Here is a 21881-nt window from a genome sequence, read left to right as displayed (position 1 = left end):
GAGGAATTTATTCATTTCTTCCAGGTTTTCTGGTTTATGTGCATAGAGTTGTTTGTAGTAATCTCTGATGGTAGTTTGTACTTCTATGGACTCTGTGGTGATATCCCCTTTATCATTTTTTATTGCATCTATTTGATTATTATCTCTTTTATATTAATCTGGCTAGTGGCCTATTTTGTTGATCTTTTCAAAAAACCAGCTCCTGGATTCATTGATTTTTTAAAGAGTTTTTTGTGTCTCTATCTCCTTCAGTTCCTCTCTGATCTTAGTTATTTCTTGTCTTCTGCTAGGTTTTGAACTTTTTGATCTTGCTCCTCTAGCTCTTTCAATTTTGATGATAGGGTGTCGATTTTGGATCTTTTCTTACTTCTCATGTGGGCATTTATTGCTATATATTTTCCTCCAGACACTGCTTTAAATGTGTCCCAGAGATTCTGGTACATTGTGTTTTCATTCTTATTGGTTTTGAAGAACATCTTTATTTCTGCCTTCGTTTTATTGTTTATCCAGTCAACATTCAAGAGCCAGTAGTTCAGTTTCCATGAAGCTGTGCGGTTCTGAGTTAGTTTCTGAATTCTGAATTCTACCTTGATTGCACTGTGGTCTGAGAGACTGTTTGTTATGATTTCCGTTCTTTTGCATTTGCTGAGGAGTGACTTACTTCCAATTACGTGGTCAGTTTTAGAGTAGGTGTGATGTGGTCCTGAGAAGAATGTATATTCTGTGGATTTGGGGTAGAGAGTTCTGTACATTGTCTATTAAGTTTGCTTGACCCAGATCTGAATTCAAGTCCTGGATATCATTGTTAATTTTCTGTCTCATTGATCTAATATTGACAGTAGAGTGTTAAAGTCTCCCACTATTATTGTATGGGAGTCTAAGTCTCTTTGTAGGTCATTAAGAGCTTGCTTTATGTATCTGGGTGCTCCTGTATTGGGTGAGTATATATTTAGGATCATTATTTTCCCTTTATTCTATTAATATATGGCATTACATTAATTGATTTTTGTATGTTAAACTACCCTTGCATTCCAGGAATAAACTGCCCTTAGTCATAGTGTATAATCTTTTAATATGCTGTTGAATTTTTGTCTTACATCATTTCATTGTGGATTTATACAACAATAGTCATATGGCATATTGACCTACTATTTTCTATTTTTGTAATTTTCAATTCTTACTTTGTATAAGGGTTATTTTTCTGCCTTTCAAATTAAGAACTCATTAAAGTTGCCTTCTTTCTTTCAGCTTTTTGCTTTCCATATTAGCTGGTAGATTTTCTCTCTTTCCTGAAGGTATATCTGAGGAAACTAGAGTTGGGTGAGGGTTCGAGACTCAGACAGACTTTTCTTTGGCAGGCATGGGGGGTGGCAGAATTGCAAACACCTATGGTTTAACATTTTTTTTGTTCTTGTTACAAATTCATAAACTGAACTGGATCCCATAATTAAGATAAGCCCTCCAAGAGAAGGGATCAAGAAGAAGCAACATTGGTTGAAATATGTGCAAGGATACATACAGGGCAGTGTTGCTTAATTATTTATATAATGGACTCCCAGCATTGTTATATTTACTATTATTTTATTTAGGTGTCTTTGAACAAAAGCTATCCATCTAAATTCTCTCTACTTACAATTCTTACACAAAAGCAAGCTAAACTTCAAAGCTAAATACAAGTTTACCAAATAATACAATTGATTTTTGATGATAATTTTACGTTACAAATGATGTTTTGCAAAAATAAAGTATAAGCTTACACAATGCCAGTTGGTATCAAAAAATGTTTTGAGTTTATTGTGTTTGTACTGCTGTTTATATTGTGATGACTTAGTTTTTCCAGCACTTATGTTTATATTAATTGCTGCAAACATATTTATTTGCATGATATTCTGTCTGTGATGTTATTTGGACTTCATTTGATTTAGAGAATCACTTATGTATTTGACCTAGAGAATCACATATATATTTATTCTGCCTCCGTTATTTTTCATTAGCTTTGGATCATTATGTCAGTACTATCTGGCATTGTTACCAAGGTAAACACAAATTGGAATATGGGCACAAAAGCAGTTTGGCAGTACTTGAGTTTTAAAGACTGGGCATGGTGGCTCATGCCTATAATCCTAACAATTTGGGAGGCTCAGGTGGGAGGATCACTTGAGTCCAGAAGTTTGAGACCAGCCTTGAAAACATAGTAAGACGCTGTCTCTACAACAACAACAACAGAAACAACAAAGTAGGCAGGCCTAGTAGCACACACCTGTAGTCCCAACTACTTGGGAGGCCGAGGCAGGAGGATTGCTTGAGCCCAGGAGTGAAGGTTGCATTGAGCTATGATCATGCCACTGAACTCCAGCCTGGATGACAGAGCCAAGATGCTATATCAAAACAAAACAAAACAGAAAACCAAATAATGCAAAGCACACCTCAAGTTATAAATAACACCAAAATGGAAAACTCACATTTAAACTTCCTAACATTGAATCATTGGAAAACACTGGTAAAGAGAAAAAGACATTGATTAGAGTACAGGGAAGAAAGTTGGAGAGAGCAAAAGAACTTAAGGCAAACGAGAGCAGGAAGTAGCCATTGCAGTGGTTCATGTGCTGCTTCTGTCCAAGGCAAGCAGAGTGATGGGCAGAAAACTGGGAGATGAGACTCAGCTTCAGAGGTGTTTAGAGACATGGGAGTAAGGAATAGGGTTAAAAGCAGTGTTTGGGGCAAAAGAAGGATAAAACATCAAATCGATAGTCACAAGAAAGCAAATCATTATTTCAAGGGTGTGGCAGAGGAGGGAGCAAAAAGACTGGAATCTGGGGGAGGACTCAAGGCAGCGCTGTGAGAACAACCCAGGATTGGAGCTCTCCTTGAATCCACAAAGAGGTGAGTTGGAGTTGCATTTCCAGACTGATCTTTGTTGCCCACAGAACGAGGAAACTCCCAAGTGTAAGGGAGACACGGGACGCCAGGCAGTAAGTCTGCCTGGCGAAGCTGGCAGCCGGGGAGGCGGCGGCCGGCCCTACCCAGCAATCCCCACAGGGCGCGCTTGTCTGGGTGCCCTGTTGAACCGGCAACCTGAGACTTGAGAGGGCTGGACTTGAGACTGAATGAGACTTGGACAGTAGGCCAGCCCAGGGGATTGCAGGGACAGAGGGTTCGGGGTACCCAGTGGGACGAACAAAACCGCGATTTCAAACTATCCAGATCAGATGGTCCGAGACGCTTTGTGGGGGAGGGGCATCCACCACTACCGAGGCAACCCACCCCAACTGAGATACACGCCCACTGCTGATGCAGCCAGCCATTGCCAAGGCAACCCGTCCCTACTGAGATACACGCCCACTGCTGATGCAGCCTGCCGTTGCCAAGGCAACACGCTACAATGAAGAGACTCCGCCGCAGGGCGTGGCAGAGACCACAGCAGAGCCTGCAGGAACAGGGCGAATCACATAACAGCAGGGCGGAGACTCGGCAGGCAAACAGTGGCTAGTCTGCCTCCTAGCTGGGCAGGACACCTCAACAGACATCGAAAAATAAAGCCCGAACCCCCCAACACAGAGCATTTGAGGAAAAAAAGGGTTTTTTTAATGAGCTCTGTTGCAGCAGAATCAAACATAGAAGCCTAACAGCCCTGAATGAACAACAGAGCTCACAGCTCAGAAATTGAGCTCCTAAAAAGAACAGACTGTCTCCTCAAGCAGCTCCCTGACCCTTCTATATCCAAAAGACTGACATTTGGCAGGCATCATCCTGGGACAAAGATAGCAGAAAAAGAAACGGGTAGCATCCCTCGCTGTGCCACAGCTGCTAGAGGTGCACCCCAGACAAGCAGGGCCTGGAGTGGACCTCAGCAGTCGTACAGTGGAGGGGCTAGGCTGGTAGAAGGAAAACCAAGTAACAGAAATACTTCATCATCAACAATCTGGGTGTCTACTCAGAGACCCAATCGAAAAGTCAGCAACTACGCAGACGACAAGTGGATAAACCCACAAAGATGGGGAAGAAACCAGCGAAAAAAGGAGGAAAACACCCGAAACCAGAACATCTCGCCTCCTAGAAAGGACCAAAACTCCTCACCAGCAAGGGAACAAAGCTGGACGGAGAATGACTGTGACGAAATGACGGAATTAGACTTCAGAAGGTGGATAATGAGAAACTTTTGTGAGCTAAAAGAACATGTATTAAATCAATGCAAAGTAACTAAGGAACTTAAAAAAAGATATGAGGAAATGATAACAAGAATGGATAACTTAGAGAGGAATATGAATGAATTAAAGGAGCTGAAAAACACAATACGAGAACTTCGCGAAGCATGCACAAGTTTCAATAGCCGAATTGACCAAGCAGAAGAAAGAATATCTGAAGTCGAAGACCAACTCAATGAAATAAAACGAGAAACAAAGATTAGAGAAAAAAGCGCAAAAAGGAATGAACAAAGTCTCCAAGAAATGTGGGACTATGTGAAAAGACCTAACCTACGTTTGATAGGTGTAACAGAAGGGGACGAAGAGAATGAATCCAAGCTGGAAAATACTCTTCAGGACATCATCCAGGAAAACTTCCCCCACCTAGCAAGACAGGCCAACACTCAAATGCAGGAAATACAGAGAACACTACAAAGATATTCTGCAAGAAGAGCAACCCCAAGGCACATAATCGTCAGATTCAACAAGGTTGAAATAAAGGAGAAAATACTAAGGGCAGCCAGAGAGAAAGGTCAAGTTACCCACAAAGGGAAGCCCATCAGACTCACAGCAGATCTCTCGGCAGAAACACTACAAGCCAGAAGAGAGTGGGGGCCAATATTCAACATTCTTAAAGAAAAGAACTTTCAACCCAGAATTTCATATCCAGCCAAACTGAGCTTCGTAAGTGAAGGAAAAATAAAATCCTTTGCGAACAAGCAAGTACTCAGAGATTTTGTCACCACCAGGCCTGCTTTACAAGAGCTCCTAAAAGAGGCACTACACATCGAAAGGAACAACCAGTACCAGCCATTCCAAAATCACACTGAATGCTAAAGAGCATCAACATAATGAAGAATCTACAACATCTAACAGGCAAAACAGCCACTTAGCATCAAAATGGCAGTATCAAATTCACACATAACAATATTAACCCTAAATGTAAATGGACTAAATGCACCAATCAAAAGACACAGACTGGCAAATTGGATAAAAATCCAAAACCCATCAGTGTGCTGTATCCAGGAAACCCATCTCACATGCAAGGATACACAAAGGCTCAAAATAAAGGGATGGAGGAAGATTTACCAAGCAAATGGAGAGCAAAAAAAAGCAGGGGTTGCAATTCTCATCTCTGATAAAATAGACTTTAAAGCAACAAAGATCAAAAGAGACAAAGAAGGCCATTACATCATGGTAAAAGAATCGATAAAACAAGAAGAGCTAACGATCCTAAACATTTATGGACCCAATGCAGGAGCACCCAGATACATAAGGCAAGTTCTTAATGACTTACAAAGAGACTTAGACTCCCACACAATAATAGTGGGAGACTTTAACACTCCACTGTCAATATTAGACAGATCAACCAGACAGAAAATCAACAAGGATATCCAGGGCTTGAACTCAGACCTGGAGCAAGCAAACCTGATAGACATTTACAGAACTCTCCACCCCAAATCCACAGAATATACATTCTTCTCAGCACCACATCACACCTACTCTAAAATTGACCACATAATTGGAAGTAAAGCACTGCTCAACAAATGCAAAACAACTGAAATCATAACAAACAGCCTCTCAGACTATAGTGCAATCAAGTTAGAACTCAGAATTCAGAAACCGACCCAGAACCGCACAGCTTCATGGAAACTGAACAACTGGCTCTTGAATGTTGACTGGGTAAACAACGAAATGAAGGCAGAAATAAAGAAGTTCTTCGAAACCAAGGAGAATGAAGACACAACGTGCCAGAACCTCTGGGACACATTTAAAGCAGTCTGTAGAGGAAAGTATATAGCAATAAGTGCCCATATGAGGAGAATGGAGAGATCCAAAATTGACACCCTATCGTCAAAATTGAAAGAGCTAGAGGAGCAAGATCAAAAAACTCAAAACCCAGCAGAAGACAAGAAATAACTAAGATCAGAGCTGAGCTGAAGGAGATTGAGACACGAAAAACCCTTCAAAAAATCAATAAATCCAAGAGCTGGTTTTTTGAAAAGATCAACAAAATAGACAGACCACTAGCCAGATTGATTAAAAAGAAAAGAGAGAACAACCAAATAGATGCAATAAAAAATGATAAAGGGGAAATCACCACAGATTCCACAGAAATTCAAACCATCATCAGAGAATATTACAAACAACTCTATGCACATAAACTAGTAAACCTGGAAGAAATGGATAAATTCCTGGACTCCTGCATCCTCCCAAGCCTAAACCAGGAGGAAGCTGAAACTATGAATAGACCAATAACAAGGTCAGAAGTCGAGGCAGCAATTAAGAGCCTACCACACAAAAAAAGCCCAGGTCCCGACGGGTTCACAGCCGAATTCTACCAGACACACAAAGAGGAGTTGGTACCATTCCTTCTAAAACTATTTCAAACAATCCAAAAAGAGGGAATACTTCCCAAATCATTTTACGAGACCAACATCATTCTGATGCCAAAACCCGGCAGAGACCCAACGAGAAAAGAAAACTTCAGGCCAATATCCATGATGAACATAGATGCAAAAATCTTCAATAAAATATTGGCAAGCCGAATGCAACAGCAAATCAAAAAACTTATTCACCATGATCAAGTAGGATTCATCCCGGGGATGCAAGGCTGGTTCAACATACGCAAGTCTATCAATGTAATTCACCACATAAACAGAACCAAAAACAAAAACCACATGATTATCTCAATTGACGCAGAGAAGGCATTTGACAAAATTCAGCAGCCCTTTATGCTAAAAACCCTCAATAAACTCGGTATCGATGGAACGTATCTCAAAGTAATAAAAGCTATTTATGACAAACCAACAGCCAATATCATACTGAATGGGCAAAAACTGGAAGCATTCCCTTTGAAATCTGGCACTACACAAGGATGCCCTCTTTCACCACTCCTATTCAATATAGTTCTGGAAGTTCTAGCCAGAGCAATCAGGCAAGAAAACGAAATAAAGGGTATTCAAATAGGAAAGGAGGAAGCCAAATTGTCTCTATTTGCAGACGACATGATAGTATACCTAGAAGACCCCATCACCTCAGCCCAAAAACTCCTGAAACTGATAAGCAACTTCAGCAAAGTCTCAGGACATAAAGTCAATGTGCAAAAATCACAAGCATTCGTCTACACCAATAACAGACTTAAAGAAAGCCAAATCAAGAATGAACTGCCATTCACAATTGCTACAAAAAGAATAAAATACCTTGGAATACAACTCACAAGGAATGTAAGGGACCTCTTCAAGGAGAACTACAAACCACTGCTCAACGAAATCAGAGAGGACACAAACAGATGGAGAAACATTCCATGTTCATGGTTAGGAAGAATTAACATTGTGAAAATGGCTATACTGCCCAAAGTAATTTACAGAATCAACGCTATCCCCATCAAGCTACCATTGACTTTCTTCACAGAACTGGAAAAAACCACCATGAACTTCATATGGAACCAAAAAAGAGCCCGCATAGCCAAGTCAATTCTAAGCAAAAAGAACACAGTGGGGGGCATCACACTACCGGATTTCAAACTATACTACAAGGCTACAGTAATCAAAACAGCATGGTACTGGTACCAAAGCAGAGATATAGACCAATGGAACAAAACAGAGGCACCAGAGGCAACACAACATATCTACAACTATACAATCTTTGATAAACCTGACAAAAACAAGCAAGGGGGAAAGGATTCCCTGTTTAACAAATGGTGTTGGGAAAACTGGCTAGCCATGTGCAGAAAGCAGAAACTGGACCCCTTCCTGACACCTTACAGTAAAATTAACTCCAGATGGATTAAAGACTTAAACATAAGACCTGGCACCATAAAAACCCTAGAAGGAAATCTAGGCAAAACTATCCAGGACATAGGAGTAGGCAAGGACTTCATCAACAAAACACCAAAAGCATTGGCAACAAAAGCCAAAATAGACAAATGGGACCTAATCAAACTCCACAGCTTCTGCACGGCAAAAGAAACAGTCACTAGAGTGGATCGGCAACCAACAGAATGGGAAAAAATTTTTGGAGTTTACCCATCTGACAAAGGGCTGATATCCAGAATTTACAAAGAACTCAAACGGATTTACAGGAAAAAAACAAACAAGCCCATTCAAAAGTGGGCAAAGGATATGAACAGACACTTTACGAAAGAAGACATATATGAGGCCAACAATCATATGAAAAAATCCTCATCGTCACTGGTCATCAGAGAGATGCAAATCAAAACCACATTGAGATACCATCTCATGCCAGTTAGAATGGCGATCATTAAAACATCTGGAGACAACAGATGCTGGAGAGGATGTGGAGAAATAGGAACACTTTTACACTGTTGGTTGGAGTGTAAATTAGTTCAACCATTGTGGAAGACAGTGTGGCGATTCCTCAAGGCCTTAGAAATAGAAATTCCGTTTGACCCAGCAATCCCATTACTGGGTATATATCCAAAAGACTATAAATCGTTCTACTATAAGGACACATGTACCCGAATGTTCATTGCAGCACTGTTTACAATAGCAAAGACCTGGAATCAACCCAAATGCCCATTGATAATAGACTGGATTGGGAAAATGTGGCACATATACACCATGGAATGTTATGCAGCAATCAGAAATGATGAGTTTGTGTCGTTTGTAGGGACATGGATGAATCTGGAGAATGTCATCCTCAGCAAACTGACACAAGAACAGAAAATGAAACACGGCATATTCTCACTCATAGGCGGGTGATGAAAAATGAGAACACATGGACACAGAAAGGGGAGTACTAAACACTGGGGTCTATTGGGGGGAAAAGGGGAGGGCCAGTGGGAGGGGGAGGTGGGGAGGGATAGCCTGGGGAGAAATGCCAAATGTGGGTGAAGGGGAGAAGGAAAGCAAAGCACACTGGCATGTGTGTTCCTACGCAACTGTCTTGCATGCTCTGCTCAGGTACCCCAAAACCTAAAATCCAATAAAAAATTAAAAAAAAAAAAAAAGACTGGAATCTGAGAGGTTCAAATGGGAAAGAAGTTTCAGGGAAACAGATGAGAGTAGAGGCTGGGGACTGAAGCTCAGCTCCAGGTGCTGACCATCATTGTCACTGAATGTATTTTCCCAGAAGGATATCCAGAGAGGAGGAAGGATGAAAAATGTGTATGGCTTGGGAGACAAACAACTGGCTCCAAAAGTTTATTAGTGCCTAACCTTTCCTGGAACTGATATACAAAGGGAAAGTATGCAAGGCAACCAGGCCAACATAAGACAAGAATCAAAGTGACTACTCTAAGAATAACAGAGCATATTTTCTGGCTTTGCCCCTTATTGCAGAGTTGTGGGAATGCTAACCATCCACCCACGCAAAACTCAACTAATGCATCCATTGCTTTGTTTACTAAATTTTCAAATGCCTTTTATTTTCCCAAGGAACTCCTAGGCACTGGGAACATGATGATGAAAACTACGAGGACAATGACTTTCTGTCTCCTACAGTCAAAGTAGGGATGCAGAGTGATGGGCAAACACGCAACTGCCATACACAATAAAGTGTATGTCCAAACTCATTAGGTTTGCCCAGTTAGGGTAAGCTTCCAGAAGGAATTGATGTTTTGGGTGAGATGTGAGTTAGTAAGCTGTGTGGGCGGGATGGGACATTGCACCAGGGAGAGGGAACAGAATGATCAAAGATCTAGCTGGTTGAAGAGAGATAATTATGCCTTATGGAACCTGAAAGCCATTCAGTCTAGCTTTTGTACGAGAGCTTTGGAAAGGTGATGAGTGGCAAAAGATTACTCTGGAAAGTAAAAGAGAACCCTAAGGAGCTATTTCAGAGCCACTGAAGTATTTTAAGCAGGGGAATAATGTGATTAGTTTGAAAGATCTTAAAAAGTACATTATGGATGTGATCAAATATGACCCTTTCAGCAGCCACATAGAACGTGCCATTTTGTAGGACTGCTCTGGCTCTTGACTTAACATTTTTAGCCATGTCAGTGTTTACCAGGGGGTTCAAATGTAACTGCCTGTATGATTAGGCAGGAAAGTAAAGGCGTGAAGTGGGCACATATAAGATATTAAGGAGCGGTAGTGACTCTGGTAAAGGAAGGTCTCTATACCTATCTCCACAACAACCACCACTTAGTTTCCACTGAGTTCTGGTGCACAGCAACATTGGCCAGAAATTTTGAGTATCCCGTATAGAGTCCTTATTTGTGAATGAAAAAAAAAATCTGTGAGCTAGGATTTACCCTCAAGCCACTAGTTTGGAACCTCTGTTACAGTTAGGAAAATCTGTAAATCTGTGAAGCATTCATTTGTTGTCCAAGGAAACAACAATATTATCCTTGATTCCAAGAAGATCGTAATTGGTCAGATGTTCTTTGTTTCTGTTTTCTTCAAAATCCTCACTTTAATCAAAATGACTTAATCTAGGGTTTAGATGTGCAGTGAAATTCATGGTGAAGCAAAGAAAAATAGTATGTTTTTGTGTTGCCATAAATAAATACCTGAAACTGGGTAATTTATGAAGAAAAGAGGTTTAATTGGCTCATGGTTCTACAGGCTGTACACAAAGCATAGTGCCAGCATTTGCTTTGGTGAGGGTCTCAGAAAGCTTCCACTCATGACAGAAGGCAAAGGGGGGCCAGCATATCAAGTGGGAGCAAGACAGAGAGATGCAAGAGGTTCCAGACTCTTTTAAATAACCTGATCTCACATGGCAGTGAGATCTCACTTATCACTAAGGAGATGATGCCAAACGGTTCATGACGGTGATCCAACCACCTTCCACTAAGTCCTATCTACAACATTGGAAATCACATTTGAACTTGAGCTTTGGAGGGGACAAACATCCAAATCACATCAAATAGTGATCTAAGTATGCTGAAAGGAAATCTAAGAATAAAGTTTAGGATGAAAAGTATAGAACAGAGCACTATAAACAAACTTTCTATTGAGTTAGGCAAACACTTTGTACATCTCAATATAATAATAAAAATAATAATCATGCTTGTTCATGGAGAAACTATAATGTTATAGAAGAATAATAAGAAAAATAACAGAAGAAGAGACTGATGGTAAAATGAGAAAACAGTCATTTCTATCATCTGCTATGTATTATTATATACTTAAGATGAATAATCAGTTGCTTGAAATCTAAATACTGTTTGTAATGCATTCATAAAAGTCAACATTTAAATTTCATTTTGTTATAATTTAAAATATTGACACTTTGTGTTTCTCTTGAGAATTGTAGAAATGTTGTTTGGCAGGATGTGGTCAAAGTGAATGGAAGTTAAGGCAGATGTTTCTGTCTCTCTTTACAGTAACAAAACTTCATTTGCTTATTATGCATGGTACCCTTGGAATTTATGAGACCTGGAAGTCTAGTCCAGTAATAAATTGTATAATCTCAGTCAAGACTTTTAAGCATCTGTGTTTCTCAGTTACTTACCTGTAGAAAAAAAGGCTTAGCTAAGGTTGTAAAATATGCATTTCACACTTGGAAATAAAGCAAAAAGTTGGGCGGCACGCCCTTTAATGTTATATTGGGTCAATGTTGAAGAAGCTTTGACTATTAGCTATTGGATTAAACCTCAGTTTAAACAACTGAAAATGTAAATATTTTTAAAAAGCAAATATATAAAAAACCTATTTAGGGAAGTAGGGAAATCTATTTGACTCTATTTTGATGCATCTACCTCTTAGTGATCTCATTCTCACATTTTATTCTAAATTAAAGTGTAAAATATTTTCAGTTATATATTGAATTTGGCTTATTTTATAGGCTTCAATAACATTTTTTATTCCTAAGAAACATGAAATTATTCGGGAAAAAAAATCCACTTCAATAAAATTTAAGGAAAACCACTAAGGGCATTTCGTTTTTTAATAAACAATATACACAGCTGTAGCAATGTTGGCAGGAACACATGCCAGAAAGCTACATACTTGCTACTACAAACTGTTCTGTTCACCCTTTATCCAGTAACAGCTGGTAAAATGGTATTTAAGAACAGTTTGATTTAATCTAATGAGAAACTATGCTGCAATGCATGATACTGCCTGCGGAAAATAATTGGACAAACATTGATTTTTTATGTTGCTATAATAGGTACATTTTCAATAAATAGAAATTTATATGCATACTTATTTGGCAACATTCCTCTCCTGCGAAAGCTAGTGTTTGCTTCTTCATACGCATATGTAGACACATACACATACGTGTATATGCATATACATGCACAACCCACATAAATTAACACCCAGAGTATACCTGTATGCTACACAATTTTAGTGTTATTGATGCCAGAAAACAAAATCCTATTTGGAATGCAGTTTAACACTTTACAGTTATTTTTGAAAACAAAATTATGCACAGAGAAGGCACAAGTTTGGATAACAGAACTCTCCAACAACTGAAATGATAGACACTGAGCAAAGAATCTATAGGACCAAGTAACAAAGTAGCAAACACCTTAGTCGCTTGGAATCACCAAAGAGAAGAAAGAGCCTCCTGAATCTCTCTACATTCCACCCTGGAAGCCTCAATAGATTCTTCTGAAAGAGTAAACATGATGTGTGGTTGCTCATACATGTACTCATGCACAATCTTCTGTGTTTATTTTTCTTATATCTTCTCAATTCCAAATTCTGCAATCACTGGAACAAGAAGAGCTGCCCCAGTGGGATTTCTGTCATGACTTGCTACAGAAAGTACTTGAAACCGCAGATGACCATTACTTGCCAAAATTTGAATCAGGATTTATTGATGCATAAGGTTCAATTAATTTGTATAGAGACCCAAGCATTTAGACAGTATCCAAGATATTCCTTTTTCTTGGAAGAAAAAAAAATCATTTGTAAACTCTCTTTTATTGTCTTATAATTGCCCCCTTATTTTTAACCCACATTTCATTTTAGATTGTAACTTTTTTGATGATATGATATAATACCTAATACATAAGTAAGGCTGAGTTTACCATAGGTACTAGGTTTGATAATACCTAGCTATATAAACATGTTAGGAAATCGATTTTATTTTCTTAGGTGGAATGAGAATTTCTAACAAGGAGAGAATAACCTTTGCTGAAAGAATTGTTCAAATCATTCAGATAGGTTGCAGGATCTCATGGGGCTGTAGACTCTTATTTTCCTCATCATCCTCAGGCTTGACAAAACCCAGGGGAACTGCCATGCATGAGACCCAGGGACCAATGGTAGGAAGGAAATTTCCTAACAGAATTACAGGGTCCTGGATGATAGAAAGTAGACACTTGAGTCAAACCTTGAAAAATAAATGAAATAGTTTAAAAATAAGGTAAAAGAAACATTAAGAAATTGTAAGTGAAGTCAGAGTGTTTATGGTGTTTGTTAGGAAGAGTAAAATGATGAATTGTCCTAGAGTAGATAGCGCACATAGGGAGGAGAAGAAAATATGCTTGGGAGGAGCCAGTTAACAAAGATGTTAAAATTTAGGCAAAGCGTTTTCATATTTCATGAAACATGGTGGGTAACAGGGAATCAATAAAGTTTTTAAATGGAATGGTCTGAAGAAAAGAGTAAGAATAGGAGATTAATCTAGCAATAATCTTCAGGATGCTTTGGGAAAGGGTGTGGAGACTGGATGGTCATGGTGATCATTTCAAAGGCCACTGCAGAAATTCAGATTGCAAGCAATAAGGACTTAGGTTTTTGCCTAAGAACATGTAAACAAGAAAACGTAATCAAGAAGACTGAAGTTCCACTTCCAGCACTGGCATTAAATGGAACTAAATTCATCCTCTTACTCTAAAAAAGATTTTCAAAACCCCCAAACATCAAGAAGAAAAAACACTCAATAAAATAAAATTCCTGATTTTGTGCAGTAGGCAATAGGCAGTGCAAGTATAAGGCTAAGAAATCTGAGAAAAGAAAAGTAATGAAGGTAATTCTATATCAACCTGGATTTCTGATGTGACAATCTAGGACAATGGCTTTCAAAGCAAGTTGAGAAAGTTTGAGGAAGCCCGGAGTGCTGAAATTTGCTATGTAAAGGACCAGAAAAAAGATAGTGACTCAGAGAAAGAGATCTGGCTTAGTGGTTCCTAGAGCTCTCACAGAGCTGGCAAGTCCTTGAATTCTAGCCAGCAGAGGTCATAGTCCTCGTGGAACAACCTGGGCAGTCAGTAGAGACCCAGAAGAAACATGGAGTAGCAGGACTAAACTAGCCCAGAATAAAGATTACCCTATATTAATAAATCTGAAAACCCATCTTCAGAAGGTTCACACTAAGCTAAACATAAACTGACAGAAGAAAGACTAATACTTTCAAAAGAAGACAACATAATCTAGCACGCAACATCATAAAGTTTACTATGTCCTGTGTCCAATTAAAAAAGTTCAACACACCATGTGATCCAGCAATTCCACTACTGGTTGTATACCCCAAAGCAATAAAGTCAGTGTGTCAAAGAGATATCTGCAATCCCATCTTATTGCAGCACCATTTACAACAGCCAAGATACAGAATCTAGCTAAGTATCCATCAACAGAAACAAATCCATGGTTAATAAAATGTGGTCTATCTATCGATGTATCTATTTATCTATCTAAATGCAATTGAATGGCATGCAGTCTTAAAAAGGAGGAAATATTGTCATTTGTGACAGCATGGGTAAACCTGGATGACATTATGCTAAATGAAATAAGCCAGGCACAACAAGTCAAATAACATATACTCTCACTTATATGTAGAATCTAAAAGAAAACTGATTTTAGGGAAGTAGAAAGTAGATTAATGGTCACTAGAGTATGGGGGGTGGAAATGAGAGGGACTAGAGAGATTAATGTTAGTCAAAGCATATGAAATTTCATTTAGATAGCAGAATTAAGTTCAAGAGACATATTGTGCATCATGGTGAGTAACTACACCATGGCGAAGTTACTCACCATGTACAAATATAACAATAATATATTTTGTTAACTATAACAAAACATTGTATTCTTAAAAACTGCTAAAAGAGTGGATGTTAAGTGTTCACATCACAAAAGTCATAACCGTGTGAGGTAATGAATATGTTAATTAGCTAGGTTTAGTCATTACACAATATATATTTACTTCAAAGCATCATGTTGTAAATGATATATATAATCTTATCCTTCAATTAAAAAAAATCAAATATTAAGAAAAAAATAGCTTTAAAAGAAGAAAGACTAAAAATTAGACCATAATCATGAAAAAAAAATTCAATAAAACACCCACAAATAACATAGTGTTAGAATAATCAGACAAAATTGTTAAAAGATTTTTCACAAATATGCTCAAGGTTTAAAGTAAAATATGACAATAATGAGAGAAGTAGAAGATGTAAAAAAGAACTAAATGGTATTTCTAGAGATGAAAGTCCAATAGCTAAAATGAAACTAAATAAATGGATCGGATTAACAGCAGATTAGGGACTTCAGAAGAAAAATAAATTAACTTAAATGATAATGTAAATTATCTAAACTGAAGCACATAGAAGGAAAAAATTAAAAAATGAATCAGCAACTCTTCAGTGACCTATGGTATAATATTAAGAGTGCTGGGCGCTGTGGCTTACGCCTGTATTTCCAGAACTTTGGGAGACTGAGGCAGGCAGATCACAAGGTCAGGAGTGTGAGATCAGCCTGGCCAGCATAGTGAAACCCCATCTCTACTAAAAACACAAAAATTAGCTGGGCATAGTGGCGCATGCCTGTAGTACCAGCTACTCGGGAGGCTGAAGCAGGAGAATTGCTCAAACCCAGGAGGTGGAGGTTGCAATGAGCCAAGATTGCACCACTCCACTCCATCCTGGGCAACAGAGCATGACTCTGTCTCAAAAAAAAAGAGTGCTAACATGCTATAACCAGAGCCCAAAAGGAGTGAGGGGATCCAGTTGAAAGACTAATGTCTAAAGTTTTTTCAAAGGTCATTCTCAGGCAGGATAAATGGAAAGAAGGTCATACTAGATCATATTATAATTAAAATTTTGAAATAATTGATAAAGAAAAAATCTTACTAGAGGAAAAAGACACAAATAGAATGCAGCATATGCAAGAATTATCTCAGGAACCACATTTGAAACTATGTGGCCTGGGAAATAGTGGAATAACATCTTAAAGAGCTGAAAGGAGAATTGGAGTGCAAATCCTTGGAAAAATAGAATTACAGTTTTCTATATCTGGAAAAAATTCCATCAAATATCATCATGAATAATTAATCTAATCACAGGGAAAACAGCACCAATCCACAGACCAGAGAAGACTGAGAAGAGATGACAACTAAATGCAATATGGTAACCCGGATTGAATCTTCAAACAGAAAGAGGAATGTAAACATTTTATTTACTATACACAAACATCATGTTTGTTAGTTTTGACAAATGCACCATGGAAATGTGAGACATTAACAATTAACAGTGGAGGATACTGGATGAGAAAAGTATGGGAACTCTATTCACTGTCTTCTCAACTTTTCTATGAAAGAAAAATTATCCCAAAGTATGTTGAAATAAAGACTTTCTTGGCCTTAAGCAAATAAAAAATTCGTTGCTAGTGAAGCATATCACCTTCTTAGCCCCCCAAAATGTTAAATAAACCTCTTTATGCTGAAGAAAATGATACTAGATGGAAATTTGTGTCAACAGAAAGTAATGAAGAGCACCTGATGGTAACTATGTAGATAAATATATTTTTTTCACTTAAAAATTTCTACAAAAATTTTGATTCCCTAATGAAAAATTCTTTAAAAAATGAGTTTTATATATATATGTATGTATAAATAGTTGGCTAACCATATGCAGAAGACTGAAACTGGACCTCTACCTTTTACCACGTACATATATATTTATATATGTATGTGTGTACATATGTATATAATGCTTTTACACACATATGTGTGTAAAATGTATAGAAACAACAGCACAGAGAATGAGGAGAGAAATGGAGGTGTAAGTCAGACTATGGTAAGTTAAATAAGCATAGTGTGAATGCTAGTGCAACCACACACACAGGGATAAAAACCAAGGAGACAGGGCTAAAAAGCCAATAGTGGAGATAAAATGGACTACTAAAAAATAACTCAAAAGAAGGTATTATTACACAGAAAGAAGTTCTCACCAAGTGCAAATGCTATGCTTTTAGACTTCCCAGCCTCCGGAATCATGAGCTAAATAAACTTCTTTTCTTTATAAATTAAACAAAAGACAGGTTAAAAAAAAAAACAACAAAGACAAGAGAAAGAAAAGAAGAAGGACATAAAAATTAAATAGCAAGATTGCATTGAAAATAGCATTAAATGTAAATGGACGGCATAATCTAATTTTAAAAAATAGTTCACAAAAAGCAAGTCCCAACTAAATGTTTTTGTCTACCATGTAAACGCTTTGAATATAAAACACAAATAGCTTTAAAAAGGAAAAGGATAGAAAAAAGAGACACCATGCAGATGCTAACAGAAAGGACTGATGCGGTTATATTGTGTGAGACAAATCATACTTCTAACATTGCTATACAGGAAAGATTATCTAGACCAAAATCACACATTTTATAGCAATAAAGAAATCAACTCATAAAGAAAAAATAACAATCCTAAACACGTATACACTTAATTATAGAGCTTCAACAGCAAAATTAACCAAAAATTTAAGATACATGGTTATACCAAGACCTGTACATGAATGTAAGCATTATTTATGATGGCCCTAAACTGGGAAAAAAAGTATCAACAGGTGAATGGATAAGCACATCTGATATATCCAGATACTGAAAAACTACTCAGCAATAAAAAAGAACTGTCATATGTGCAACCACATGGATAAATCTAAAATACATTATGCTTAGTAAAAGACTACAGGTACAAAAAAACACACACTGTATGATTTAATTTATATTAAATTCTTGAAAAAGCAAATGTAATCTATAATAATAGAAAGAAGATTTGCCTATTTTGGAGTTTGTCAGAGGAAAAAACTGCATAGTGCCATGGGACTTTTTGGACCAATAAACACTGTATATCATTTGATTGTGGTGGTAGTTACACGAATATGTAAATTTGTCAAAATAATACATTCAAAATGGGTACGTTTTATTGTATATATAATTTATTATTGAACAAAGTTGCTTATGGAATAGTGAGAACAATAATTAATCCATTCCTTCCCAAATATCTTTAATTAAAGAGATATTTTGAAGAAAAATAATGATGAAACATAACACATGATAAAATTTGGTAATAGATGTTCAGAAATAAAAAATTTGGAAAAGAAAACTTGGGTCGATAGAAATAAGGTGACAGATTATAAAAATAGGCTGCATTTGCAAAATAAATGCAATACCTGAGAATAACTCTAACCAGAAAAGTGGAAGATGTCTATAAGAAAAATTACAAAACATGTTGAAAGAGATCATAGATGATAGAAACAAATGGATAAACACTCCAAGCTCATGGATTGAAAGAATCAATATTCTCAAAATTCCCATACTGCCCAAAGAAATCTACAGATTCAACACTATTCCTATCAAAATATCAATGTAATTTTTTTCACAGAATTAGAAAAAACTATTTTAAAATTCAAATGGAACCAAGAGAAAAGCCAAATAGCCAAAGCAATGCAATTTTCTTTTTTTCTTTCTTTCTTTCCTTCCTTCCTCTTCCCTCCCTCTCTCTTTCTTTCTTTTTTCCCTCCATCTTCCTTCCTTCCTTCCTTCCTTCCTTCCTTCCTTCCTTCCTTCATCCTTCCTTCCTTCTCTCTCTCTCTCTCTCTTTCTTTCTTTCTTGAGATGAAGTCTCACTCTGTTGCCCAGGCTGGAGTGCAATGACATGATCTTGGCTCACTGCAACCTCCACCTCCTGGGTTCAAGTGATTCTCCTGACTCAGTCTCCCAAGTATCTAGAATTATAGGCGACCACCACCATGCCCAGATAATTTTTGTATTTTAGTAGAGACAGGGTTTCACCAAGTTGGCCGGACTAGTCTCAAACTCCTGACCTAAGATGATCCACCCACCTCAGCCTCCCAAATAGCCAAAGCAATTCTAAGCAAAACGAACAAAGCTGGAAGCATCACATTACCTGACTTCAAGCTGTACCATAAGGCTACAGTAACCAAAACGGCATGGTACTGGTACAAAAACAGACACACAGACCAATGGAACAGAAGAGAGAATCCAGAAATAAAGGAACACACCTAAAGTCATCTGATCTTCGAAAAATTTACATAAATAAGCAACGGGAAATGACTCCCTATTCAATAAATGGTGCTGGAATAGTTGGCTAGCCATGTGCACAAGAATAAAACTGGACTTCTACCTTTCCCCATATACAAAAATTAACTCAAGATGGATTAAAGATTTAAATGTAAGAGCTCAAACTATGAGAATTCTAGAAAAAACCTAGGAAACACTATTCTGGACATCAGCCTTTGGAAAGAAATTTTAAGTCCACAAAAACAATTGCAACAAAAACAAAAAATTAACAAGTGGGACCTAATTTAAAAACTTCTGCATGGCAAAAGAAACTACACCAAAGCAAACAGATAACCTATAGAATGAGAGAAAATATTCATAAGTTATGCATTTGACAAAGGTCTAATATCCAAAATCTATAAGGAACTTGAACAATTGAACAAGCAAAAAACAAATAAATTAAAAAGTAGACAAAAAACATAAAGAGATACTTCCCAAAAGAAAACATACAAGTGGACAACGAACATAAAAAACGTCCATATCACTACTCATCAAAGAAAGTCAAACCAAAACCACAGTGACACAACTCATACCGGTCACAATGGCTATAATGAAAAAACAAAGCAAAACAAAAAAACAGATGCTGGCGAGGCTGCAGAGAAAAGGGAATGCTTTTGCAGTGTTACTGGAAATGTAAATTAGGACGTCCTCTGTGGAAAGCAATTTGGAGACTTTTCAAATAACTTAGAACTGTCATGTGACCCAGCAAAGCCATTACTGGGTATACAGCCAAAAGAAAATAGATTGTTCTACCAAAAAGACACATGCACTCGTATGTTTATCACTACTATTTACAATAGCAAAGACATGGAATCAATCTAGGTGCCCATTAACAGTGGATTGGATGAAGAAAATGTGAGTGTGTATATATATATATATATAGTGAGTGTATATATATATATATATAGTGAGTGTATATATATATATATATATAGTGAGTATATATATATATATATATATACACTCATACATACATACTGTGGAATATTATGCAGCCATCAAAAAGAATGAAATCATGTTCTTTGCAGCAACATTGGCTGCTGGAGGTCATAATGCAAAGCAAATTAACACGGAAACAGAAAAGCAAATACTGCATGTTTTTACTTATAAGTAGGAGCTAAACATTGGTATTCGTCTACATAAAGATGGCAAAAGACACTGGGAACTACTAGAGGGGCTGGGGGGTAGAGGGGCAAGGATTGATAAACTACTTGTTGGATATTATTTTCAATAACTCAGTGATGTGATTAATCATACCCCAGTTCTCACCATCATGCAATATACTCATGTAATTAACCACCACATGAATCTAAAATAAAAGTGGAAAATATTTTTAAAAATCTTCCATTCACTGACAGAAAACAGAAATGATGAACAGTTCAGAAAAAACTAGGCTGCATGTTTCTGAAAAAGTATAAAAATACATATTATTACATAACCAATTAAACAAATGCCACAGTTCCCTCCGGGCTGTGCAAAATTTCAGTGCAATCCCCTTCACCTGTAGTAATGGCCAAAGAGAAAGGAAATATACAATGGTATCCTACAACTCTGCAAATCCCAATGTAACTCTTGAATTAACAAAGAGAATTAAAATTTAATATTATTTTTACTGATTTTTTTAATTTTTAAGAACTGATAATTCATACAGTGATTTATATTAAAACATTTTACAAATCAGAACTTATAAGAGAAAGCTCCAATACTAATGTAAAAGAAATGAAAAGTGCATATGTCAATAGCCAAACAGTCATGGTATGTAACAAAATAATGATGAATACCATTTTTATGTGCATGTAACCTTAATTTCTAATCCTCCCAACAAAATAGCAATGGCAACATTATTCTCCTCATTTCAGAAAGGAAAAAAGCTAACGGTGACAAATGTGTACAGGCTAAAATGAGGGGAAGTGTCCATGTTTGCCAATGATCTCATTGCCAATAAGGATTAAATCCTTAGCCTTGATTGCCTTTTCTCACTGAGCGACAGATGACAGTTTACCTTTTCCAGGAACTTTTATCAGAAACCTCTGGCAAAGTTAATCACTCTCATCTGTATCCCCAAAATATTTAGGGCACAGTTTTATTAGTTAACTTTTACTATTCATATGCTAAGTCTTTTTAATAGACACAGCTTCTTAAAGGGGGAGTATTAGGTCTCAGCCATCCATTATATTCACAGCAGGCAACAGGTTCTGGTACATATTTAGTGAACAATAAATGGCAATGTTAAGCAATGAATTACCAAACTACATATAAAGGTAAGCATTCAGGAATGTAAGATGGACGTTTATTTATTCACTGTATACAAAATAATATTAAAGAAGAAAATATTAAACACTATTAGTAAAAACAACATGCCACGCCAATCATCACAGTTCTTGAAGCAGAGTTACAGTCAATAATATTTGCTGAATTAATGCCGAGCACAACATTCTTTAATACTGAAGAAGACATAGCTCTATAACTCACTACC

Source organism: Callithrix jacchus, chromosome 1 (assembly GCF_049354715.1).
Source record: "Callithrix jacchus isolate 240 chromosome 1, calJac240_pri, whole genome shotgun sequence".
NCBI classification, from domain to species: Eukaryota; Metazoa; Chordata; class Mammalia; order Primates; family Cebidae; genus Callithrix; species Callithrix jacchus.
Note: the sequence above shows the minus strand (reverse complement) of the source record.